The 9,785-nt window shown below is 45.8% G+C and overlaps 1 long non-coding RNA gene across 1 annotated transcript; it reads right to left on the bottom strand.

The window, feature by feature from the left end:
• Positions 1 to 5,892: 5,892 nt before the first annotated feature.
• On the bottom strand, positions 5,893 to 8,818 carry LOC101886293 (uncharacterized). The gene is made up of 6 exons (XR_015495016.1): positions 7,795 to 8,818; positions 7,268 to 7,716; positions 7,014 to 7,183; positions 6,678 to 6,932; positions 6,267 to 6,593; positions 5,893 to 6,177 (listed from the first exon to the last, which is right to left on the bottom strand). It is a non-coding gene; the product is annotated as an uncharacterized LOC101886293 (long non-coding RNA).
• Positions 8,819 to 9,785: the final 967 nt, after the last annotated feature.

Raw genomic sequence — 9,785 nt, forward strand, 5'->3', positions numbered from 1 at the left:
TATTTACAGTGTATAGCTCAGTATACCGGCTTCAGACTGTTCATCGGTTCAGTTTATAAAGCGTTTGGTGGTCAGTTGATCCTGAGCTTTGAAGAGTGTACTGTTCTCCAGCACTAGAAGAAGATATGCACTCCTGACCTGCAGCTCCTCCAGCTCACACTGACCATCAGCTGGTGTGCTTTACTGATGGACACTGACACACACCAAACCACATACCCCAAGCCTGCATTTAATTATGCTACAGCTGCTTTCACACATTCAAAATCTTCGATTAAAAAATAAATAAATAACCCCCTCCACCCTCCACACTTGGTCTCTTCCAGGTCCCATCATACACCACAGCTCAGGTATAAAAGCTCGCTCCAGCTTGGTGATGGTGAGATGAAGCTGTTTGTCGGTCAACTGTTCTGCTCAGTTGTATTGGGTAAAGGTTCATTACACAAAGCTTTCCAAGTCAGAGCTGGATGAGGACCCCTGCTGGTGAAAGTGTGGGAAAGCACTGTGCTGCAAAGATGTCAAATGTTCACAACTGACCCACTCACACCTTTAGTGATACAACAATATTAATACAAATTAATTACTCAATTACTGTAGTTTATAATCAGACTTTAGTGTGCTTCAAAAGCTTTTTACTGTAATTTACTGTAGTATTTTAGCTGAATTATTGTGTGTGATACAGGAGCAGAGGTTGGAAACAATAGAAACGGATGTAACCTCATCTCTCGATTTTGCCTCATCTCTCGCTATACACTTTACTAACCCACTGCGAGATCCATCGTTTCTTTCATACATCCTTCGAAGCCTCGATACTCAACCATCATCATTTGACTGAAGTGACTGAACAAAAACACACTCAACATTTCAGCATCTGTTATTATTGGACTGTGCAGCAGTGGGGTGACACGGTAGTGCTGTCGCCTCACAGCAAGAAGTCGGCTGGGTCAGTTGGTGTTTCTGTGTGGAGTTTGCATGTTCTCCCCACATTCACGTGGGTTTCCTCCAGTATCGACATGCGGTACAGGTGAATTGGGTAGGCTAAATCGTCCATAGTGTACAAGTTGAATGGATGCTTCACAGTGATGGGTTGCAGCTGGAAGGGCATCCGCTGCATGAAATATGTGCTGGTTAAGTGATTCATTCCACTGTGGCAACCCTAGATTAATAAAGGGACTAAGCCGACAAGGAAATGAATGAGTAAATGAATGAATGTACAGCAGTGTTTATCATGTTTTATTGTAGATTTACCAGGCTAGTGAATCTAAAATCTCTTTGTGAGGTGGAATATATTCCTGTAGTTGTCTAATACTTTGACTGTAAAGGCATCACATGGTGTTTCTTTATCAATCAGGTTTACAGTAGGGGTGCAAAAAAAACAAACAGAGCAAAAACACTTTACAAAACTATAATGAAACACTCCCCTACATTACCTGAGAATGACCACCAGGTGTCACTGTAGAGACAGGTTTTGGCACGATCTACACACACACACACACACGCTGACCCCTAACTATTAGTTGTTTTTAGTGTACTCATGAATTAAACTGCTAAATTATTCACTGTGCTTCTGTTGAGCTTTTCATGGTACAAAGAGTTTACAGATTAGTCAGAGCTAGAAGACGACCTCAAAGTCCCGTTTCAGACTGAACTAGTAACTACATCTTGTGCAACAGTACTCGGAGCGGTGTTGTAATCACTGTAGCGCCACATTAGCCGCGTTTCCACTATCGCGCCTAAAGCGAGCGAGCCAGGGCGAGCCAAGGCCAGTGGGGTTTCCACTGTCACTTCCGGGGCCTAATCGGGCCAAAGTGGGGCTTTCTTGGGGCCAGCGGCCGGCCTTTTTCGGCCCGCCGAATACCTTGGGCCAAGGAGGGCCAGCTGGGGCTTCGGGGCGGAGTGAAAGGAGAGGCGGGCAGTTTTCTGATCGCACATGAGTACATGCGCCAAACAAATAAAGAAATAAGGGAAAGAAAACATCTAGCCTTAGTCTGGGGTCTTTTTGCGTATGATCACCCTTATGTTTCCATTTTAAATGTAAGGCTGCTGCATAAAATAATAAAGTAGTTTTAATTTATAGTGACGTTCTTTGCTGCGTCCTCCTTTATGTTTCAATAACGCATAATAATCTTTACACCATATTAAAAACACATCAGACAGTAAAGGTTTTCGAGAGTTTTTGTCAAGGTTAAAATGTTTGTTTGTTTGTGCGCGTTTAGATGCATGTATGTGTGTGTGAGACCGGGCTAAAGCGCTCCTTCACAGCTCTGTTATGCCGCGAGCGGCTTTTTTCTTTATTTATTTTGGAGATAATACACAATATAAATACAACAGAAAGTCATAAACTTAACAAAATACGTGCCCACTTTCGTAGACTTTAAACAATATATTGTCATATCTTGATAAAATAGCCTAAGGTATACTGAAATATAATTTAAAGAATTACAAATATCGGATATATATAAAATCACATTAAATAAATTAACCAATATAAAATAAACAAAAGCTAACTATAACAATGTAGGTACCCTATATACAATACATAAATCAAACCGTTTTAAAGCCACATATAGCCTAACTTTCATTTTACAAAGACCTGTCTGACAAAAAAAAAAGAAAAGATTTTCGATATTTTCTAAAAACACCGGAGGTTTGAAATATTTATATAGAGTAAATATTTATATAAGTAAATATTTATAAAGTATTTGGATACGATGATATTAATTAAATCGCGCAAACAGAGCATTATTTGGGTGAGTGAAAGCAGAATCTCCTATACCTTTTTTTCTGTCACTCAGTCCTGCGCAGCACTCGCTGCTTTAAACGCATCGGGGGAAAGTCCAAACACAAAATGTGTTCTATATCCTCAAACAACTGTTTATATTTTTATATGACATGGTTAAATTTATAAATGAAACTTTAAATGAAGAGTTTTAGTGAATAGCTGCCGAGCGCAACAAATATGGCTATATTTTATTAGGCTACTCGCTCTTGTGCTGAAAACTTAACATGACTTCTATCAACACGAGGATGTTAAAAAATACATGCCATATCGAGTTATAAAGGAGAATTTCTGTGGCTTTATATTATGGAAGGTGCGCTCTCTGTGTTGGGTCCCTGCGTTAGTGGCGAGAGCACTCCATGTACAATGCAGTCGGTCGGCGAGTAAACAAATGTAATGAATGGAAATACACAGGTCTGTGCTTATAGACATTTCATGTACTGCTCTGCTGTACAGTAACGTGTCGTTTGTTTGTTTCGGTTGTCTTCATTTTAATGGTTTCGTTTCGTGATGATTCTATGGTGTGCTTTATCTGCCTCATTCCCGATGAAGTGGGCGGGTTGTGTGACGTTTGATTCGGGGACGTTCTGTGGGCGGTGTTTGCGTGACGCGCTGTGAGCTTTTAGCCCGACAGTGGAAACGCGACATGATTTCGGCCTCATTTCTCAACCTCCCGGGCTATTGGCCCGCCCCGGCCCGATTAAAGCCCTGGCTCGCACTGGCCCGATAGTGGAAATGCGGCTATTCAGTGCCGGTCTGATGCTCCGGGCAGCAGCACGGCTGGTGTTCTCCGTGTTGAGCTCAGCTCTGTGTTTCTGCATCAGTATATTCTGCTGTCAGCTCTGCTCCTCCACAGCGGAGGGCTGCAGCGAGCTGTGTGTTCAGCGCTGGTCTTGCACCAATAGTAGCTATCATCGTATGTGGCACACGGGTGGTCATGTCTGCAGCGCTGTCCATCCTGCAGCTGGTGCTGGTACAGACAGGCAGAGTCCTGCTTGTTTTCTGAGAATCGACTACTGGTAACTTGTTTGCCATGTATCAATAAAAATATATATACTAAACACCTGGATTATTCTGGTTGGTCACGCTGTACTGCTATTATTTTGAACAATACTGTATGTTTTCTCGATCTTCAGTAAAGCTGCAGAAGTACAACAGCAGCCAAGACTCATGCGCGCACTGCCGGCCACATCTTCCTCCTGTTTCTCCTCTTCAGCGCCAGATTAGTTCAGTCTGTGTTTGTTCACATCATCAATGCTAAGCTTTCATGCAATGATAATACAAATCATTGTGTTCCAGTAGCAGCAGTGTGTCAGGCACAGTCACCACTGAAGTAAAACACTCCTGATCACAGTGAGAGTTTATAGAAACACTTTAAAGGTGCAGTCAGCAGGTCTTTGCCTGTATATAGCTGCTTATTCTTCCTCTGGAGCTCCTTCTGGCTAACAGCAGATGCTTCACTTAAAGTTCCTGGAGCACTGACTAAAAGTTAAAAAAAAAAAAAAAGATTAACATGACTAACAAAAATGAAACTGCCATGCTAATTACAACTGCAGGACAAACACCTCATGGAAGCATCCATAGCCAAGACTCTGTGTATCAGAGGCTTCTGTCAGAAGTCCTGGTGCAGATCCACAAAGCACTTTCCTAAGCTTCACGAGACAGGCTTGTAATGAGAGGATCCTCCTGATGGGGAAATCCACTTTACAATTATGTGGAAATGCGGAGCTGGGTTTAGCTGGGAAAATGACAGTCAGCAAACATAAATTGACAATAAAACATGGTGACCTTTTACAGGGGTGTCCACAGACAGCCTACCTAGCCCTGTTCAAATAATTTCCAGGTGGGATGTTTTTTCTTAATCCATCGGCTACAGCTGGAAAACCTCAAAAAAGTGCCAAAAAAACCTATTGAGGTGTATATGCAAGCCCCCCTTAGGCCACATCAAGTTGTCAAAATGTTAAAATTCCACTGTCCATGACCAGCCTATTTCATACAATGGGATAGATTATACGTGGGATGTCCAGATCTCAGCTTCTGGACACAGTAGAGAGCCCAAACCTGCGTTTCTGTGCTAGTCTGGACACATCCTGTCCAGGGGGGTTAGGGCATGCCTAGACTAGCACAGAAATGCAGGTTTTGGCTCTCTGCTGTGTGCAGATGCTGAGATCTGGACATCCCACGTACAATCTATTACATTCATAAAAATAGATGGTTGCTGGACAGTGGAATTTTGAGGTTTTAACAACATGGGACAACTCAGGGGGATGTGGGGATCCACCTTCAAAGGTTTTTTTTGGGGATCTGTTGAAGTTTGATCACTTGGGTGGAAAAAATCACGTAAAACATCCCACGTGTAACTTATTTGAGTGGGCCCAGATAGGCTGTTCATGGACAGAGCTTTTTTAGGTCACAGAAGTCTTTTGGTGAGCTCTGACATGGAAAAAACTGCTGAGTGGGGCCTCCTGACCCCTCTGCTCCCCCTAATGAACCCCAAAATTGTTCCTGCTGGGAATGGTGGCCCTTTACAGGGGTGTCCACAAACAGCCTACCTAGGCCTGTTCAAATAAGCTACAGGTGGGATGTCCACAGACAGCTCAATAGGTTGTCTGTGGACATCCCACTCATAGACTATTCAGTGGACCACAAACAGACTGTGTGCCACTGGTGACCCCCAAATGACTTAGCAAAGTGAAGGGGTTGGCCGACCCCTGCCTTTGGTGCATCCCACCTGTAGCTTATTCAATGGACCCTAGGCAGGCTTTCTGTGGACATCCCATCTGTAGCTTATTAAGTTGTCTGCGGACTTCCCACCTGAAGCTTAATAAGTTGCCTGTGGACATCCCACTCATAGACTGTTCAGTGGACCACAAATAGACTGTGTGCTGCTGGTGACCCCCAAAAGACTTGGCAAAGAGAAGGGGTCAGTCGACCCTGGCCATTGTTGCATCCACTAATAGACATTTAAGTGAACCACAAAAAGACTGTGTGCTGCTGGTGACCCATAATGACTATAAAAAAAAAAAAGGGAAAAGGATCAGTCGACCCCTTCCCTTGGTGCCCCTCCATCCCAACAGGGGGGGGGGGTGTTGGGGGAAATATGACAGACACCGGAATTGAAATAACAAGTTGTTTTATTGAACACTAATAAAGGAACAAACATTTGAACACTGGTTTCACAATAAACAATGGAAACAACAATCACAGCATTTAAGTAGAAACATGTAACAGAACAGTACACACAAATAAAGTGCAATGTGAGGGCTAACAGAACAGTTCACACAAATAAAGTCCAATGTAAGGTTTAACAAAACAGTTCAGTCCAATAAAGTGCATTGTGTGGTGCAAAAGTGTCTATCTTGCGCTTTTCAATGGCCGTCCTCCCCGGCCGTTCTTTCACTCTGTCAGAGGAGGAAACAAGAACATGATTAGTCACCATTACACAAAACTGTACAACAGTGTCAAGTTTGCTTTTAAGTTGTCCGCTTACCTCAGTGCCCTCGAGACTTGATGTGCCGGATTCCTGCAGCTGTAGCACCAGCTCTTCTGATGTGGTGCTCTTTGGTGACTCGTCCAGAGGCCTCTGGCACCGCTTCTTTCTGCTCTTCTCGGACTTCGAAGGCCTCTTCCTTTTCTTGGGACTCTGCTTTGATGGGCTCCTTTCTGCTCCCTCTAACGCACTCTCGAACAGACGGCGGTGCTCCATGGCCTGTTGGGCGGAGAGGTTCACCACGTAGAATTTGTCGGCTGTCCTCAGGTCGTGGCACATAAACTTGGAGATTTTAAGCCGGTCCTCTGTGGAGTGCGTAAACCTGGCCTGTAAACAGTAGAGAAAAGTCGGTCAAACAAATGACATTCTCAAGTCTAGCAAGACACGTGAGCTATGCGTGCGATCACTTACGTGGCTGGCGATGGAGCTTCGCACATCTGTGAAGGTGGGGCACCCAGGTAGGCCCATTGACTTCCAGGCGTCCTGGAAGTAATTATTTAGGTTTTTACAGGGGTTGGGTGTTGATGTGAAAAACAAGTATTTTGGGTTCGTCCCCCCTGGCAGCTTATCCTTTATGCTTAAGAAGCGCTGCACCCAACCCCACTCCTCCTCTGTTAGGGCAATTTGAGCAGGGCCAAAATATTGATTAGTTTTGTGGCTTGTCACCTGTGGATACATGCAGAAGACGAGACGGTTTAGGGTTACGCAAAGACAACACACAAGTGCACCAATGTAATAGATACTCACGTTAATCAGGTAAGCCTTCTCCGAGACGGACCTTTGTGCCCCCAACACCTCCTGCATCGTAATGTTTTGGAATACCCCGCCTCTGTGACCATAAAGGGCTGACAACAATGCAGCAAAGTGCCCGTAGAACTGCCATTGGTTCTTCTGATTCGGGCCATTTTCCAAGAGGCCTACACACAGGCAGGAGACAGTACAACATTAAAGCTCAAAGCCACAGGTGTTTCACAGAGTCAAGCAAAGCTGGGACTACTTACTCAGAAGATCGGGTATTGCCTTGGCTGCCAGTTCCCGGCACTTCAGGAGGATGGCTTTTGAAATCACTCGCTCCTCTTTTTGGGTTTTCACCGCCGTCTGGTGAATGGACACTCCCCTCTTCAAAGACCTTCTTATCGCTGCTATCTCCCGTCGAAGTCCGATCAGCGACTGCTTGGACAGCCGGCACGATGGCGGAGGGGTCTCCGCCAGGTACTGCATGAAGCATCCCACGTTCACGTCGACATGTGGGCCTGACGGAGGGAGCTAACCCACATGTGTATCTTTGCTTTGTTGTTCAGGAAGAGAAAGTCGGACAGCTTGCTTTTTCCCTCTGACATGTAAGCAATGAACTTTTTGATCCTGTAGACCTGGCAGCTTACATTTTCCTTCAGCTTATAGCTGGCATCTGGGCCTTCCTTGAAGTGGCGATAATCCTCCAGCATGTCATCTGCAAAAACAAGGCAAAGAGAGATTAGAAATCGACATTTGCAAAAGATACAAACAGTTAGAGGAAAGGCATACTCACTGAGTGCTGACACGTGGTCTGGATAGGGGGGAGGGCTTTTCTCAGGCGACTGCTGACTGCCACTTGCCGACGGTTTCTCCTCACCGACTTTATCCTTTTGCTCGATGGACTGCTTAGATTTGGACAGTTCACCAGCTGAGGTGGCCTGGTCGTGGTCGGCGGGGTCAGCGGGGGCAGCAGGGCTGATTGGGGTGTCGTCCTCTTCCTCTGGTCCAAGAGAAGATAGGAGCTTCCGGACCACCTGCCCTGTTCGCGTCGCACCGAGGCTGGCAGACCTCCTTTTTAAGATTCGGTATCGCCTGGTCACCTTCCGGAGGCTGTCTGTTAATATGTCTACCTGTTGATTCAGGTCGAGCACTTGGGTTCTCAGCAAGTCTTTTTGCCGTTTGCAGCCTTGGTTGGCACATTCTTCCTCCTCCAGCTCCTCCTCGTCAGGATGGAAGGTGGCTTCCTCCAACTCCTGCAGCTCCTCCAAGTCGAGAGTGGAAACCATGGGAACATCTGGGTTCGTGGCCCTGAGCATAGTAAGTTTGCTCAGGATCTGTCTTCTCTTGCACAACCGGAGAGCCTCATACTGCGCCACCAGGGAAATTTCATAATGTGCAGGTCAAGCCGGCTTGAGAATTTTCCGCAGGCTGGCACGGGACACATGCCAGCCCTGGCATCAACTCGGCCAGACTCCAGTGCCAGGAGCAGCTTCCTCTCTTGCTTATTCTCCACTTTGTGCGTCACTGTCAAGTGCTGGCTTAGCCGAGCATACATCCGCAGGCAAAGCGGGCAGGTTTCCACACCCATCCTGAAACCTTTCTTTCTCTCCCTTATCGGGGTTTTTAAAGTGTCTCTTTCACTCAGAAAGTCTTTATATCTCTTGTCTTGGGACTTGGGGGTCTGAGTCTTCCAAGTGTCTCTTTTACTATCAATCGCTTTGTATCTGTTTTGGGACTTGGGACTTGGGGGTCTGAGTCTTCCAAGTGTTTCTTTGTTATCACAGTGCTCTCCAATCCAACAATTCTTCACCTCCCCCGATACCTCGATGGCAGGTAAGAGGAAACGGGGGTAAGTGGGAGTGCAACCCGCTGCCATGTGACTGGCAGGCCGTGCACTTGCTGGGGCACAGCTAGAGACATGGAAGGGGTATGCGACAAGCTAACCGGTGAACTTGAACATGAACTTGACTTAGATGGCTTGAAAAACCGGATTCAGCCCACCATCCCCCGAATTCGCTTTAAACATCGCCTTTTTGACCCACCATCACCCGAATCGCTTTAAACATCGCCTTTTTGACCCACCATCACCCGAATCGCTTTAAACATCGCCTTTGACCCACCATTACCCGAATCGCTTTAAAAATCGACTTTGGACCCACTATCACCCGAATCGCTTGAAAAATCGCCTTCGGACCTGCTCTCATCCTTATTCCTAGGAAAATCCCCTTTGCACCCGCCATAATACAAATCGTTTGGAAAATTGCCATCAGACCAATCATCCTAGTCAATTGAAAAATCACCTTCGCCTTAAAATCGGGTGAGATGATGTATAGGTGATCAGGGGAACAACTAGGCTGCCTGTGGTCAGAAAGGTGGTCAGGGGGACAATTAGGCTGTTTGTGGCCATCGAGGGGACCAGTATTTCTAAAAAAATATTCTGAAACAAGTTATTCTACAAGGGACACGTCCACAGAGAGCCTATTTAGGGTCCACTGAATAAGCTTCAGGTGGGATGTCCGCAGACAGCTTAATAAGCTACAGGCGGGATGTCGACAGACAGCCTAATAAGCTACAGGTGGGATGTCCAAAGACAGCCTAGTGGGATGTCCACAGACAGCCTAATAAGCTACAGGTGGGATGTCCACAAACAGCCTAGTGGGATGTCCACAGACAGCCTAATAAGCTACAGGTGGGATGTTCCCAGACAGCCTAATAAGCTACAGGTGGGATGTCCACAGACAGCCTAATAAGATGCTGGTCTGAGGGCTTGAGTGGTTTATCGTG

The sequence above is a fragment of the Danio rerio genome, chromosome 7 (genome assembly GCF_052040795.2).
Source record: "Danio rerio strain M-AB ecotype USA chromosome 7, GRCz13ab, whole genome shotgun sequence".
Classification (NCBI taxonomy): Eukaryota; Metazoa; Chordata; class Actinopteri; order Cypriniformes; family Danionidae; genus Danio; species Danio rerio.